This window comes from Protopterus annectens, chromosome 1.part1 (genome assembly GCF_019279795.1).
Source record: "Protopterus annectens isolate FY-2018-M chromosome 1.part1, PAN1.0, whole genome shotgun sequence".
Classification (NCBI taxonomy): Eukaryota; Metazoa; Chordata; order Ceratodontiformes; family Protopteridae; genus Protopterus; species Protopterus annectens.
The window spans coordinates 1,012,672,724-1,012,690,476 of NC_056726.1; positions in this window are offsets into that span (position 1 = coordinate 1,012,672,724).

Genomic DNA, 17,753 nt, shown 5'->3' on the forward strand with positions numbered 1-17,753 from the left:
TCAAAAAGTAATCCACAAACATTTCCACATGAACTTACGAGGCAAAGGAATGAAGAGTGGAACAGCTTAGGCTGAAAAACTACCTATCGGTAAAAGACCAAGATAGTAACGAACGCAAAATATGTCACTTGGTTCTGACCTGTTTAAATACTGGACTGCCTAAATTATCTCCAAGTAAGTCTCATAAAACCCATAAAATTATATAAAATGTTAAAATTATTTAATGAACTATTAAATGCGTAATACAGCTTAACCATGTAATGTTAACAAAATTAAACAAACTCAACATGCAATGAGTGGTGTTGATGGAGATGAATGACAAATAAACCCTACATTATCTGAAAACACATCGTATTTATAATAAAATAATATGAATTATACAAGTCTAAGACTTATAAAATTAGTGTCCATTTATAATAAAAAACAATAATCAATTAAATAAGCCATCTAAAACCATCATGGACTAGCCATCCCTATCAAAAATCAAGGATAAATCCTGACGAGGGTGTCTATTCAACCTCTTAAGTTTTAATAGGTATAATAAGGATGACATACCATTGATGCCAGGGTAAGATAAGGAAATGAGTGTTACATAGCTAAAATTTATAGGAAGGTATCTTTTTCAAACAGCTATGTTCACTTTAACAGTAGTCACCCTTTTTCCCAAAAGAGATCAATTATTAAAGGTCAACTAGTCAGAGCTGCTAGAATGGTGTCCAGAGACTGTGATTTCCTGGAGGAATGCAATTTCATGGGCAACCTCTTTTCCAACAGGGGTTACCCTATGGATTAATGAGCTCTTGAGGGAGGTACATAACAAGAGGGACAAAGGTGTTTATCTGCCAATATTAAATCAGAAAAGTACATCTCAGGGCAACCATACAGTGAAACCTAATACAGTCTACTCGATGTCCAACAGTTTTATATTAACATACAGTATGGATGCCAAGGAGATTTTTTCAATTATTCTGAAAAATTGGAATTTGGTTACACAAGATGATTCTATAGGTAAGAAATTGTCAGAAGTCCCAAGAATTGTGTTTAAGAGGGGCCCCAATCTCAAGAGTTTATTGGAGAAAAAAAAAACAAAGGTCACTAACAACAGGGATGGTATGTATAAATGCAATATGTGTCGCTATTGTAGTTATATTAGGATGGGTTCTAAATTCGAAATAAGGGACACCAAATTCAGTATAGTGGGCAGATACAATTGTGCTAGTACCCTAGTGGTGTACCTAGCCAAGTGTTCGTGTTGCCCAGCTTTCTATATCGGGGAAACCGACAGAAGGTTACAAGAGTGCATTTATGAACACCAGTATGCCATAAGGAAGGGCAAGTTGGAAAATGCTTTGGCTAAGCATATAGTGGAGAACCCTAACCATGCATTTTTTTTTTAGTTATTGATCGGGTTCAATCAGATGGAAAGGGAGGGCCTTTGTCTCTTATCTTGGAGAGTAGAGAGCTGTCAAGGCAACTTAGATTAGATACCTATCATTACCCTGGCATCAATGGTATGTCATACTTATCATGCCTATTAAAACTTAAGAGGTTGAATAGATAGCCTCATCAGGATTTATCCTTGATTTTTGATAGGGCTTGCTAGTCCATGATGGTTTTAGATGGCTTATTTAATTGATTATTGCTTTTTATTATAATAGGACACTAATTTTATAAGTCTTAGACTTGTATAATTCACATCATTTTATTATAAATATGATGTGTTTTCAGATAATGTAGGGTTTATTTGTCATTCATCTCCGTCAACACCACTGATTGCATGTTGAGTTTGTTTCATTTTGTTAACATTAGATGGTTAAGCTGTATTACGCATTTAATAGTTCATTAAATAATTTTAACATTTTATATAATTTTACGGGTTTTATGAGACTTACTTGGAGATAATTTAGGCAGTCCAGCATTTAAACAAGTCAGAACCAAATGAGATATTTTGCGTTTGTTACTATCTTGGTCTTTTACCGATAGGTAGTTTTTCAGCCTAAGCGGTTCCACTCTTCATTCCTTTGCCTCGTAAGTTCATGTGGAAATGTTTGTGGATTACTTTTTGAATTCGTACATAGTGTGGTTTTTAATGTCATAATACAGGGTGATTATGAGTTTTTACCAATGTCAGTAGTAGCCCTTTTAAAAGGAAATGTCTTTTTTGCACAGTTTTCCATTCAAGATGTTTTCTCGTACATTATAATGAACACGTGATATTTTCAACAGAGTATTTAATGCAATTTTAATTGCATGACGCTGTTTCCGTTTCTGAAGAAGTTAGTAGGTTATACTGACGAATAGCCTGTATTTTGGAGCTTAAATTAAAGTACAATTCTTGGATTTTACTGCTTTGTGAACTTTGTTCATTTACGAGTGGTTTGCTGGTTTCGGAGTGCATCCACTTTTGGTTTTTAGTTACTTTAAACAAACAAGTAGACAGAGATATAGATAGACAGATATATATATATATATATATATATATATATATATATATATATATATATATATATATATATAGCTAGATAGAAAGATAGATAATAGATAGAAAAAATAGTTAATTAAATAAATAAATAAATACTACTCCATAGCGGGAAAAGTGTTTTTGGCCCATACTGCAGGTATACAGGTGTTAGACACCAGAAGTATACAGAGGTAAATATGCAGCATATAATTCTCAACCTCTTAGAGCAGGAAATCTGGACAAAGCTATTAATAACAGTGGTGCAAGGGCCCAAAAATAAGGACAATTTTTAAATATTGCTCTTATAAACTTGGAAAATTGATAGAGTAACAGGTTTTGCCTTAGCATGAATTTTCTGAAGGGTATGAAGTCTGAAACTCAAATGCCTGTCATTATTTTCTATCTTCAATCTTTAATGATTTGCCAGAAAAACACAATTTTATGAAAAACGGACCAAAAATATGAGGCAAAAATCTGTACAGTCTGCGAAAATCTGTACAGTTGAGCGGTATGCAGGGTGTCATTTTTTGATTGTCTGATTGATGATTGTTATGTTTAGAGCAAAAGCAGAGTAAAATGAATTATGCAATGCTGAGCATAACAACATTTTGTAATGGCTGGTTCATCTAGCACCCAGTTCAATCCCCAGTATAGTGCACCCCACCACCTTAGTTCTTAAGTGAAGAGCAAAAAAAAGGACCAGCTTTTACTGTAGCAAGCCACTTGGTATAAATAAATATATATATATATATATATATATATATATATATATATATATATACCAATCAACTTCCTACAACTGCAGGCAGATCACATTTTCTTAGCTTTGCAATGACAGAGAAAAAGGACATCTGCAATTGTACCAGTTGGCTCCTACAGCTACAGCCAGATCCATGCCCGTCAGCTCTTTAGCTGAAGAGATTGAAAAAAAAAAAGGTCTTCAGGTATTTTTTTAAATTGTATACTGTATTCTTCAAGAAGGTCTATCTCTGACTAACAAATGGTACCAAAGCCATGGTCTTAAATGCAATGCTAAGAAATGCATAATTGTACCCTTTGGGAAGTCAACCATCCCGGCTAATTATGATGTTGATAATATGCCCCTAAGACTCGACCCAATGGTCAGGTGTCTGGGAACACATGTAGAAAGGAGCCTTACATTTGACCACCACCTGGCCACAGTGGTGAGGAAATCCTTTATGTTGCACATCCTATAATTAATGGCATGGCATCTAGGTCCAAAGAGGTCATTATACCATCATACCCCACCCTTATCGGACCAATCGTGAGTGCAATGCTTCCTTTGGTATAGATCTGACCAGGCATGTGCAGAAACTAGAGTGACCTCAGAGGATCCTTGCATAAAGAATACAAGGTGTAACCAACCTGCCTTATGCAGAGCGCCTTAAAGCCCTTCTCCTCTACTCAGTCTCCTACAGATTGCTGAGAGGTGATCTGTGCCTGGTTTAAAGGTATCCACAAACCCCACACTTAAGAATTCCCTGCATATTCATAAGTCACAGCGTACCAGAAATTCAACTTCTAGGGACCTGAATTTTGTCTGTGACTTAAACAGAACATGCTGGAGCGACAGATATGAGTCTGATAGACTGCCCCTGTGTCGAAAGATTTTACTCTTCTAACATATTCTGGAAGAATCACACCAAGTTCTTGTAAGCAAGTAAAACAGCTTTATTTTACATGCATGGAGATCTGCTACATGATAGTAATATGCCAGCAGTCTCGTTACTTGTACTTTGAGTTCTCCTTATATAGACCCTCCTGCACGTACATACACGTAGCACACAGAACATTCATTAAAATTGATAGTTTGATTACTTGTTTTTACCAGCCAGTACCACAGTTATTCTTGCACCATTAATTTTATCAGCAGTTTAAGATTAACTCCTGCATTCCTCAGTGATCAACATTTTCCAGAACATTTCAGTTTGCACGCAGTGAACATTTTCTGCTTAACCCTTTAAATACAGAATACAAAATATGTTGACTTCAGTATTTTTCCACATTTCCCCCCTTACAACATTTTGTATACTGTTTATTTTACACAATCCCAGATCGTTGTATACCTTCTCATAATCAGAGAAATATGCTTTTGTAGCATTGGCAGAGATAACCTTCGATATTATCATTTTGATACATGGTATGCAACAGCAGCCAAGCAGCAAAAATATGATTGCACCAACACATACAGCAATTAAAATGTTCATCAACACAGAACCCCAGTTTCCAAACAGATTTTGGAAAAAGTCAGTCAAGGGGTTTGGACCAGGTTTAGTCAGTTCAGAAACTTGTTGAATTATTTCAAGGTGGCTCTGAATCGCGTGCTCGTTATCAGGGATGAACGAGCAGCACTCCTCGTGTATCAGAGCGCAAGTACCTCCTTTCGCTAGGGTGAAATCGAGCCATACGGTTCTGCAACACTACTGTTCTCATCGCCGTTAATTCGTCCGTCACCAATTCTAGCGCTGAAAATGTCGCATTACTCAGAGTCTCTAACAGTTTTGACAGTTTTCTCAGTTCCCAGATGGATTTTACTGTCCCATACGCTGGCATAATACCAGCCCAAGCAATTACATCATCGCCTAGGTCCATATGTGAGAGTCCTTTGCTGCTGACGTGTGCCAAGTCATGGTGATAAATCCATGATGCATCAATGTTACCTACGGGATTAATAGGTTTATTAAGAGAACGTGCATTTCGTATTTTATCTTGAGGTAATACATTTGCGTATCTGATACCTGGTATCAGATATCCCAAAAAACAACTTCCTGACCAGCCATATGGTAACCATTTATATGCTTTCCTACCACAAATAAAATAACAATCATTTGTTTTGATGGTAATATTGGTTGCAAATTCATAACTCCCATTTGGCTTTAGCCCTTAAATAACAGGCCATATACATACAGCATTTTTCAACAAAACTAATATCATTTACATTGATGTCTTTTTATAGCTCCAAACTTGGTCTCACACTGCCCTTCTAGGGTACAATTATGAACTATTGTCATATTACATAGGCTCAGCCCCACCTTAACTTTCCCAATCTTTTGAAAACACACTGTTCCGTTTGGCACCCCAGAAAGGCAGCGCCACCTTGTCTCTCAGTGGTACTTCTGTGGTTTCAAACAACAAATTATTCCAAGTATCATTTGTTCCCAGAGGGCTGTCCCTAACATTAAGCCACTATATACAGTAGGTATTGCAGTACATACCCAACAATTTGAGACATTCATTGAGGATGCATATGCATATTTAATCGCTTGATATGTATTAAAGTTTGGATGCCAGCTGGTGTGTTTGTCTCTTTTGAATGGCTAGCTTCATTAAAAACAGAAATGGCCAAAACAGAAATATTACAATCACAATAGTTATAAACAATAAAACATTGCAATAGAACCATTTTTTCTTATTCTCATTATTGTCCTTCATGGCTACTGCTGCGACTTCCGTCTCTTGAACCTGAAAAATAATCATTCGTTAAACAGCTGTTAGAATTGGTCAGCATTTTCCTCATGTACTCAGCTAACTCCTCACCCCCCTCACGTTCCGCAGGTAACAAGTTTTGCCACTGCGGGACGTAATAAGGTCTCCCATACAACAACTCAAATGGGGTGACTCCTTTTGAGGTGGGAGTTGTGCGCATGGAAAGGAGGGCTAGAGGTAGACAGGTAATCCAAGACTGATGTGTCTCGGCCATGAGTTTTCTCAACTTGCCTTTTAGAATGCCGTTATGGCGTTCCACCAACCCTGCTGACTGTGGGTGGTAGGCACAATGGTGTTTCAATTCAATTTGGAAAACTGTAGACAGTTTCTGTATGATCTGATTGACAAAATGCGTGCCGTTGTCAGAGTAGATGCGTGTGGGAAGTCCAAAGTGCGGGACGATGTGATTGACCAAAATTTTAGCCACTGATTGAGCATCCGGATGTGTCACCGGAAAAGCCTCAACCCACTTAGTAAATGCATCTACTATTACTAACACAAACTTCTTTAGTTGTGCCAGGGTCAATTCGATGAAGTCCATACATATTGTATGAAAAGGATAGGGGGGTGTTGGAAATGATGCCGGAGCAACTCTGACCCCTCCCCCGTGGTATTTAGCACATACTATGCAGGATAGACAAAAACGTTTTGCATATGCAATGAAACCCTTGGTCCAAAAGGTAATGTGGATAATTCTAACCATAGCTGCAGGGCCCAGATGGGAAGGGCCATGCACAACTAGTGCTGCATATCTAAAAGATTAGTAGGCAAAACATATTTATTATCCGGTCCCACATAGATTCCTTTGTTCTGCCTAACACCATACCTAGTCCAGCGTTGTTTTTCCTGTACTGTGCTAAGTTCCTGCATGACTTGTAAGGTTTGCAAATCAAATTTATCTGTTGGTTGTAATTCTGTAGGTGTGGTTTCAAGTGAAAAGGTACTGGACATAGCTGCCTCTTTGGCTGCTTTGTCTGCTAGGGCATTACCAAGTGATACCGGGTCCTTAGCACGGGTATGAGCAGCGCATTTACAGATGGCCAAACCCCGTGGCCGTTGGACGGCTTGTAGTAATTCAAGGATTAGGTCTTTGTGCATAATGTCTTTCCCGAGGTTGTAACCATCCCCTATTTTTCCATTGCTGAGCAAACACATGCACCGTGAGAAAGCATATTGACTATCCGTATAGATAGTGACGTTCCTGTCCTCTGAAAGGAGACATGCCCTTGTCACAGCAATCAGTTCCGCTGCTTGAGCGGATAAGTTCCCGGGAGTGGTCTTGCCTCTATTATCTGAGTTGCAGTAGTAACTGCATACCCTACCTGCGTGGTGCCTGTTTCTGTTTTGCGTGCTGACCCATCTACAAACAGTGTCCAGTCCGCATGTAGTAAGGGTTGATCTTTAAGATCCGGTCTTGGTAGAACTTTAGAATGTATGAGATCTAAGCATACATGCGAATACCGTCTTCAGCAACAGGTAGCAATGTCGCTGGATTTAAGGTAGTGCATCTCTCAATTGTCATGTGTGGCTGCGATAACAGCGTAGTCATACAAGATAAATGTCTGCTAGGTGACAGAAATGTTAACTTGTCCTGCAGAAGGATGACTGCTACAGAGTGCGGACTTTTAACGTGAGATCATGGAACAATACCAACGTGGCAGACGCTTGTACCGCCAAAGCGGCTGCAATTACTGCTTGCACACAGTGTGGTAATGCTCGTGCTACTGAGTCTAATTTGCTAGAGTAAAATGCCAATGGTCTTAACTTATCTCCATACATTTGCATTAAAACAGATGTCATAAATCCCTGCTTGCAATCTACAGTCTGTATAAAGGTCTTACTGTAATCTGGAAACCCCAATGTTGCTGACCCAGCTATCAGTTGCTTGATCCTAGTAAATGCCTGTACTGCCTTGTCTGTCCAGTGCAGCAAATCTTTTGCCGCCATCGGTATTGCAAAATTAAGTCTGATAGCGGGTGCACTTCTTCGGCGTAGTTGGGAATCCAACTACGACAGAAGTTCGTAATGCCTAAAAGAACATCATTTCTTTTTTGTAGTTGGCATGGGGCTTGTAAAATAGCATTCTTTCTGCTGTCATCTAATCGCCTGCCCTTCCCAGAGATAGTATAACCCAGGTAACGTACTTCTAATTTACAAAATTGTAACTTAGACTTATTTACCTTATGTCCTTCGTGTGCCAGAAAGTGTAGTAGTCGAATAGTCTCGGACTTACAGAGTTCTTCCGTAGTCGCCGCCAGGAGGATATCATCCACGTACAGCAGTAGGTGGCACCCTTGGGCTGGTTGGAACTGAGCCAAATTGGTGGACATCTCTTGTGAGAAGATGGTCGGACTTTCGCAGTATCCCTGCGGTAACCTGGTATAGGTATAACGCTTGCCCATAAACGTAAATGCAAACCAAAATCTACTATCTTCCTGCAAGGGAATAGAGAAAAGGCATTACTGATATCAATTACAGAAAAGTAGTTATCCGTTGGAAGGATATCGTTCAGCAGAATAGACGGATCCGGGACTATGGGGCCCGAGGTACCACCGCGGCATTTATTGCCTGTAAGTCTTGTACCATCCTCCATGTCCCATCCGGTTTTTTTACTGGAAATAAGGGCGTATTACACGGTGAGTCTGTGCACAGAATTAATACTCCAGCTTTCAAAAGTGCTGTGATTACCGGTAAAATGCCCTCCTCTGCCTTTCTGCTCAAGGGATACTGCCGTTTATGAGGTCTAAATTCTGACTTGGGTGTAATCTTCACCTGTCCTGCCATTCTAATCAGTCCGATATCGTGCTGACCCTGCGACCATAATGAGTTTGGAATCATCTGCAATTGAGATTCTTCCATGGGGGTAAGGAGACATAGTCATAATGTCCCAGGGATTGTATCGGTTTGTCTTCCCTGAGGTGCACGGTCGGTCTGGCTTGTGTAACCCAGTTAAGTTTTGAACCTGAATGCCCTTACCTGCCAACTGTTCTGGTGTCCATCCTACCCATTCAGTTATTTTCTTACCCACGGTACCATGACATTCCTTTACCCTCCGTGACTGAAATATGTGTGGTTAATTCATTCTTATACAGCAGCTGCATATCCCTTGTAAGGCTACATGTGACTGCAGAATTACCTAGTGTGTCCCAAAAAGGCTATGCAATACTAGTTTGGTGACTTTAAAACTAAGAAATTTCTTTTCAGATTCTAAATCAGGTCCGGCACATCTTCTGTAATACATTGTGCAATGTAATGGATCTGACACCTTCGGATTAGTTATGCCGTATTTGCTTAATGCCAAATTTGTAAGAGCCGTCACTACACTCTGGGGCCTGTCTCTATCAAATCATTACTATACCAGTAATGTAGATCTCCCTGCCCTCTAATAGCATTGCACTATTCAGTTCTATTCTCCTTGCCACCATCCCGTGGAGGTTGGGACGGCTGCTATACCGAACACTTGCATTAAATCTCTTCCTAGTAAATGTACTGGGCAGATTTCTGAAATTATTACTCGGAACCGTATGGTTTGGTTCGTCTCTGGGTCGGTAAACCACAGAGGTTTGGACAATGGCTCTTTGTAAATCGACCATTTGCTGCTTTTACAAGCACATATTCATCCGAGGTAACATCGGATGATATGGCAGTACTTCTGACTAACGTTAGAAGCCCCTGAGTCGCAAAGAAATTCTATGTCTCGCCCTCAACTTGCAATGTGATCACTGGTTGGGATTCCAATTGCATAGTTGATGCTAGTGCTGTTAGATTTACCATTTGATATTTCTCATTTTCTGCCATTTCCTGTCCCCACCCATCGTCTTCACTTGTACCTACTTCCCCATTCTTACTTTCTTCTTCTACCTCATACCCACCAGTTACATCTTTTGACCATCATATAGTCATGCGGTACCACGGAAGCAACCATCGGTTTCTCCGGTCCTCTGCAATCTCTGGTGAAATGTCCTTTCTTACCGCACTTAAAACACTCCCCTCTTTTGCCTACCCTCGAAATCCTCAGAATGACTTATGCCTCCCGTCCTCGTCCTCTTCCCCTGCCACGCCCTCTTCCATGATTTGGAACCTTGAACTAACATTAAAGTTCCATCTTCACTAACTGTAAAAGTCTGGGCTTTTTATTTTTTTCCTTCAGGTATTTCTCAGCATGTCTAGCATAATCCATAAGGGGCTGTAGACGCTGTCCTGTGTGTGATCATATGCTTTTGTATAAAGTTACCAATGGCTGTCTTGCAGCCCTTTAGGAATGCATTTTTCAGTTGCTGTTCATAGGGCGAGTCATTTTCCTGATTTTCTACCTTAATCAACCCACTATGAGCATCAAAACATTGTGTGAGACGATGTAGATAACTGTCTGGTTTCGTCATCTGATTGAATGCATTGATTAATGCAAGTCCAATCTGCCTTGGGCTTCCAATGTTCTTCTATTTTATCTAAGAGAGTCTTTATTCTAGTTCTGCACACTTGGAAGTTTTATTATCTTCCTTTTTAACAAAGTACACATCTCTTTCACTTGAATTACCACACCCTCTCTTTTTTTTTTTTTTTTTGTCTTATTTCCTGCCTGTTTGTGCAGTAATCTTACTAGATTTTGACATTCTGACTTATTTAAACATCCACTAAACCCATGATCTTTTTTTCTATTTATCTAAATATTTTACGTTCTTTGGGTGTAAATCAAACAAACTTTTTATCTTTAGTTATGTCATCACCTTTGACGCAACTGGTTCCTGTTCCCATTTCTCTTACGAGAAACTATTCCTGTTCCTGAGATCTCTTGTATATGGAATCTATTCACATATACTCCTTATACTTTGAGAAAATTAAATTTGACTAGTCCCTTAAAATTTAGACAAAAATTCCAATCAGAAACAACAAAAAAAAATAGCTTTTCTTTTTGCTTACCTTTGTGATTCCTCCGCCCTGTTTCGCTGCCACCTCACGGATTGAATCTGGAAAGAGTGACTGGCCTCTAATTTCAACCTGTTTCAGTTGGAGGTCTTTCATTCGAGGAGAGCCTGATCTCTCTCCACCTGCGCAGGTTTTCAGCCTCTCTTTGTTCGATTCGCCGTGCAGGGCCGCCCTAACGTTGAAGCCAGTTATGTCGAAGATTTTACTCTTCTAACATATTCTGGAAGAATCACACCAAGTTCTTGTAAGCAAGTAAAACAGCTTTATTTTACATGCATGGAGATCTGCTACATGATAGTAATATGCCAGCAGTCTCGTTACTTGTACTTTGAGTTCTCCTTATATAGACCCTCCTGCACGTACATACACGTAGCACACAGAACATTCATTAAAATTGATAGTTTGATTACTTGTTTTTACCAGCCAGTACCACAGTTATTCTTGCACCATTAATTTTATCAGCAGTTTAAGATTAACTCCTGCATTCCTCAGTGATCAACATTTTCCAGAACATTTCAGTTTGCACGCAGTGAACATTTTTCTGCTTAACCCTTTAAATACAGAATACAAAATATGTTGACTTCAGTAACACAATTTTATGAAAAACGGACCAAAAATATGAGGCAAAAATCTGTACAGTCTGCGAAAATCTGTACAGTTGAGCGGTATGCAGGGTGTCATTTTTTGATTGTCTGATTGATGATTGTTATGTTTAGAGCAAAAGCAGAGTAAAATGAATTATGCAATGCTGAGCATAACAACATTTTGTAATGGCTGGTTCATCTAGCACCCAGTTCAATCCCCAGTATAGTGCACCCCACCACCTTAGTTCTTAAGTGAAGAGCAAAAAAAAGGACCAGCTTTTACTGTAGCAAGCCACTTGGTATAAATAAATATATATATATATATATATATATATATATATATATATATATATACCAATCAACTTCCTACAACTGCAGGCAGATCACATTTTCTTAGCTTTGCAATGACAGAGAAAAAGGACATCTGCAATTGTACCAGTTGGCTCCTCAGTTGGTTCCTACAGCTACAGCCAGATCCATGCCCGTCAGCTCTTTAGCTGAAGAGATTGAAAAAAAAAAAGGTCTTCAGGTATTTTTTTAAATTGTATACTGTATTCTTCAAGAAGGTCTATCTCTGACTAACAAATGGTACCAAAGCCATGGTCTTAAATGCAATGCTAAGAAATGCATAATTGTACCCTTTGGGAAGTCAACCATCCCGGCTAATTATGATGTTGATAATATGCCCCTAAGACTCGACCCAATGGTCAGGTGTCTGGGAACACATGTAGAAAGGAGCCTTACATTTGACCACCACCTGGCCACAGTGGTGAGGAAATCCTTTTATGTTGCACATCCTATAATTAATGGCATGGCATCTAGGTCCAAAGAGGTCATTATACCATCATACCCCACCCTTATCGGACCAATCGTAGAGTGCAATGCTTCCTTTGGTATAGATCTGACCAGGCATGTGCAGAAACTAGAGTGACCTCAGAGGATCCTTGCATAAAGAATACAAGGTGTAACCAACCTGCCTTATGCAGAGCGCCTTAAAGCCCTTCTCCTCTACTCAGTCTCCTACAGATTGCTGAGAGGTGATCTGTGCCTGGTTTAAAGGTATCCACAAACCCCACACTTAAGAATTCCCTGCATATTCATAAGTCACAGCGTACCAGAAATTCAACTTCTAGGGACCTGAATTTTGTCTGTGACTTAAACAGAACATGCTGGAGCGACAGATATGAGTCTGATAGACTGCCCCTGCTATAGAACAGGCTTGAAGCTGAGTTTGTCTATTACCCGGTTTAAGCAAAACCTAGACCAGTGGATGGGGAATAGGACATTTATGCCAGGCCTGACACCCATGTCCCTTATGCACAGAGGTAGCTTATAAATGCCTGGCCCTCAGTCAATGTCCTGTGTGGATACAGAACTTGATTATTCTTTCAGGAAAACTTATCATTAACCTAGTAACAGTCTATGAATCTCTGTAGCAAGCCCATATACAGTTTAACACACATGAAGTTCTCAAATGCCTTTCTGTACTAGCATTCAGAATTGCTAGGACAGAGAAAAATAATGCAGGAACTGCACTTCTCGATTGTGCCCCCCAAACACTTTGCACTTGGGTTGCTACCCCTTTTGCCACATCCTTGATATGTTTTATATATATATATATATATATATATATATATATATATATATATATATATATATATATATTTATATGTGATATATAATTATACTCATCTTAATACAAAAATACTTTTTTTTTTGCAGAGAGAAGCCCCTCTGAACTCCAGACCCCCCAACATTAAATATGACAACTCTAAAACTGTATAACAGTGGGGAAAAATAGATTTCCCTTCCCCACTATTCGACAATCCCAGATGTAAAAGATACAGTTAGTCAACCAGTGTTCGACAAAATGGGAAACTGATAAAATGAGGACTGAATTCCCATTTCGATGTACAAACCTTCAACAAACATGACTGTAACTATGTGTGTGTGTGTTTGTGTGTGTGTGTGTGTGTGTGTGTGTGTGTGTGTGTGTGTGTGTGTGTGTGTGTCTCTGTATGTGTGTTTCTGGGGTTGCATGTGTGTGGATGACTGCATGCTATATATGCATACATATATCTATATGCATTTATACATCTATAAATATGTATATCTATCTATCTATCTATCTAGATATAGATATGTTTAGATGCATAAATTGGAAATGAATGCAGTCAACACTACTAGTCTTTTTAAAAATAACACAGTTTACTATGTACAGGCTCTTACATCTGGCATCACCATTTGATTAAGGCATATTTAGAAAGGAGGATGGCCACATGTGGGTTACGAGTTTTAGATCCAAATTTAAGAGGGAAAATGCTCCTAGATCACCACTTAAACATAGTGATAATTCTTCTGAGTTACTTTTGTTTTCCACTAGTGATACAGATGTTGAACTGGGTGATATATTACCCCTTTGTGAGAAGGATCAGGAAATGCAAATGGGAGGAGGGGAGTAAACATAGGAAGAATGTGCCTGTACAGCAATACTCTAGAGAGTTTTCACAAGATGATGGGGACTTAGAAAATGACTCTGGTAGTTTCTCTAATGTTTCACTTGATTGTTCTGTTACTTCTTGGTTAAGTAAAGGTCTTGCATTCCTTATTTTTCACTACCTGTATATAAAGTCATTCTGGGTTTGAAACATTTTTGTAGATGTTTGAATTTGGATTATTGGTTCCAAGCATGTGGAAATGATGGTGATTCTGTTGCTACTGGGGATGTATTTCAAAGAACGGGGTGTCAGCCACCCTACCACCCTACTGTTCAGGTTTTTGAAAATGCAGTGCTGAATTATATGTTTTTACATCAAAAGGATATTTTTGACACCCATCCTTTAAAAATACTATAGATGGTTTCCTGTTGGATACAACCCACAAGTGGAGTAGCACTGGGGATGTGAAAAATGAACTGCTTGTCAAGGAACCCTGTAGAAAAAGGTTGTATCTTCTTCCAAAAACCCATAAGCACATACTATCTTTACTTGTAGACCTACTGACTCTGCTCTTTAACAGAACCCCTGTCAGAATTTTCAAGTTTTATTTAAAACATTTGTTGCCATTGGTATATGCTCAAGGATCACAGCTAATTTTAAGGTTGTTTCAGTCGTGGACCAGTTCCACATTTCTTGTCGTATGTATGTCTCTCTCTCTCATGTGTGTGTGTGTGTGTGTGTGTGTGTGTGTGTGTGTGTGTGTGTGTGTGTGTGTGTGTGTGTGGTTAGATTTGAGTCTGATGGTGAAATGTGGCAATGTTATTTGGGTGATTGCTGGCTGTTATAGAAGTGGGAACCTAGTTTATTAAAATGTAAAATTTCTGAATGCTAATGATTTCTCTTTAAGGTTCTTCCGTAAATAAACTGGTTTTACAATTGACTTTCTCAATGTGACAGTCACCTAGATGGTTGATGGGTCTGTTTTGACAACTCTATATTGGAAACCCTTTTCCAAAAATTCCTTGTTGTCAGTGGATAGTTGACACCCACGTTTTATGATAAAGACTTAAAGGTTACAAAAACTTTCAGTGATGAGGCTGATAGGGAAATGCAGTCTGAGGATCTTATAGATTCATAGGTTCATAGGAGTTACGAGGCTAATGGCCACAGAGCCCTTACAAGCTTAGCTATATTTATGCTGAGTTGCCCCAATTGTTGGTCTTTAGGTGATTGAAGTTTGCAGAGAGTAAGGGTCCATGGTCATCTATTCCGACTTCCTCTGTCCAAGACGGACATGGGCAGCACCACTCCAGAAGTGGATTTGCAGTCACCCATCCATTGATCTAGTCTGTGTTTGAAGAGGGTCAGAGAGAAGCTCGGTTTCACATGAATTGGAAGCTTGTTCCAGAGAGTGGCAGTCTCTGGGAGATCTATGTATTGCTCCAGCATGATTCGTTTCACATGGATTTGACTGTTGCGTGGCAACAATGGCTAGAAATAGAGTACGGACTCAGGAAAGGGGTGATCTTTTGTGTTATAAGCAAAACAGGAATAAAGCCAACTTGTGTTCAGTGAAAGAGATACTTTGTTACAACTTATAGATCCAAATCTTTTAGGATAAAACAGGTTATTAACAAACACTGGCATATTTTGACATCAGACTCATTTTTTTTTTTATTCGAAGGTCCTTAAAATTGTTTTTTTTTTTTTTTTACATATAGGAAGCATTCTAGCTTGGAAAATTGACTTTCTTCCTAAAAAATCCCTTTTCATCAAGAATTTCACAATAATTTAGGTGAGGTACCTTGTAGATGTTTTCCTTGTGGGGTTAAGGTCCTTGTGGGGATTGTACATTTTGTTATTATACTGACAAGAGCAAAACTTTTTCCACATAAAATACACACAGTGTTTATAATATTAACTATTTATTTGCATGGGCATTTGAGTTTATTAGGTACTTAGTTAAGTTCACCTGAGGGGGCATTCTGTGTTGATTTGACAACATATTTGTCTTCGTCTTAGTCATTTACGATGTGGACTGATGAGAAGTGCTATTGTTAAAGATAAAAATTAAACATCCACAGGCTGTTTTCACCTTTGTGACTATTAAAGATGTGCACTATGGACATGGAGTTGATAAAAAATGGATTTTACATTATAAGGAGACCATGTGGATTATTACTTTAGGTGCTATCTTTCACCGGGTTTAAATGAACTTCTAGTGATATGCATTTCAGCCTGCTGTGTGTTTTTTTTTTTTTTTTGGTGGGGTTGTGTGAATGTAATATAAAAAATATTTTTGGTACTGTGATATGTTTTGGTGACTCTTGGTGTACTATTAATATTCATATTGATTTAGATGTATTTATTTCATATCTATAATCATTATGCTGTTTTGATACTTATATTTATTAGAGCTCTAGGTATATTTGGTTTCATTTTTATGCAAACATAATATGAAATGTATTTATCTGCGTGCTCATTTGAACTCTTGTTCCCACAGGATTTGTTTTGAAAGTGATGGTTGTATCCACTTTTTATGCACCATGCTCTGATGAGCAAAATCTGGTTTGTGTTTTCAACTTGGTTTGAACATTACTAAAAGCATTATATAATGCCCTTTTGGGGTGCTATCCTTTTGTTCGCAATGTTAAAGTCATAGATAAATAACATTAAGAATTTACCTTATATGCATTCAGTCAGGAACAACACTTCAGGATGTGCAAACAGAAATTTTATTCTTACAGTGCTGGGAGACAATTTTCTTAGCCAATGTTAAATCAGTCTCTCTGAAGAGAGACAAACTGCATCTTTTATACATTTTTCTTATCAAACCTGGTCGTGCACTTTCCTTACATTGCAATGACTCTGGCTAATAAAAATATTTTGCAAATGTCCCCATCCCTCCTGATTTTTGCCTCGGACTTCACGTGAACACCTTTATATACATGATCCACCTGCTTTCAAGGGGTCTTGTTTCTGACCTTGGATGTTTCAAACCTTCCCTAGCAACAATGCACTCCTAGCCTGGAGGAGTCAGGCTAACAAATTTCTTTTGTAGTAACTAGCATGCCTCGACTTCATGCTACACGTACTTTTTCCTTATCACATATTAAAAAAATGCAGTTAGGACACAGTAATAATTTTTAGCTTATGAAGCTGTATTTTTCCCAGCCCTGCATACAGATTATATTTGTTTTTTAACAATCATATTATAGCAATGTTAATAAACTTAACTTAATATACATTTCAATAACTAATCTCATCCCATAACAGCACTATGTATACCAATGTATCTATATATCTATATCTATCAATCTATCTCTTTCTCCCTCTCTCTCTCTATATAAATAAATATATATATATATATATATATATATATATATATATATATATATATATATAAAGAGAGAGAGAGAAGAGAGAGAGAGAGACTCACCTCTGTTGAACGTTCCTAAAACAGAGCCACACTAAATCACTACATTGGTTCACAACTTAGCACAACCACTATACTGAAACACAAATAAAAAGATACAAGAAAATAAATATTTTGCAGAGGGGCAGGTCCCTTTACACTCCAGACCCCCCCCACACATTAAATATACCAACTCTAAAATTGCATAACAATGGGGCAAAATAAATTTCCCTGCCCCATTGTTTCATGACCCATCCATAAAAATTCAAAACAGTTAGCAAATATTCAGTGAAAAGATAATCTGATCAAATCTGCACTGAATTCCCATGTCGACAAACCAAACCTTTGACAAATACAACTGTACTTATATATATGTGATGTGTTTGTGTGACAGTGTGTATGTGCATGTGTGTGCATGTGTT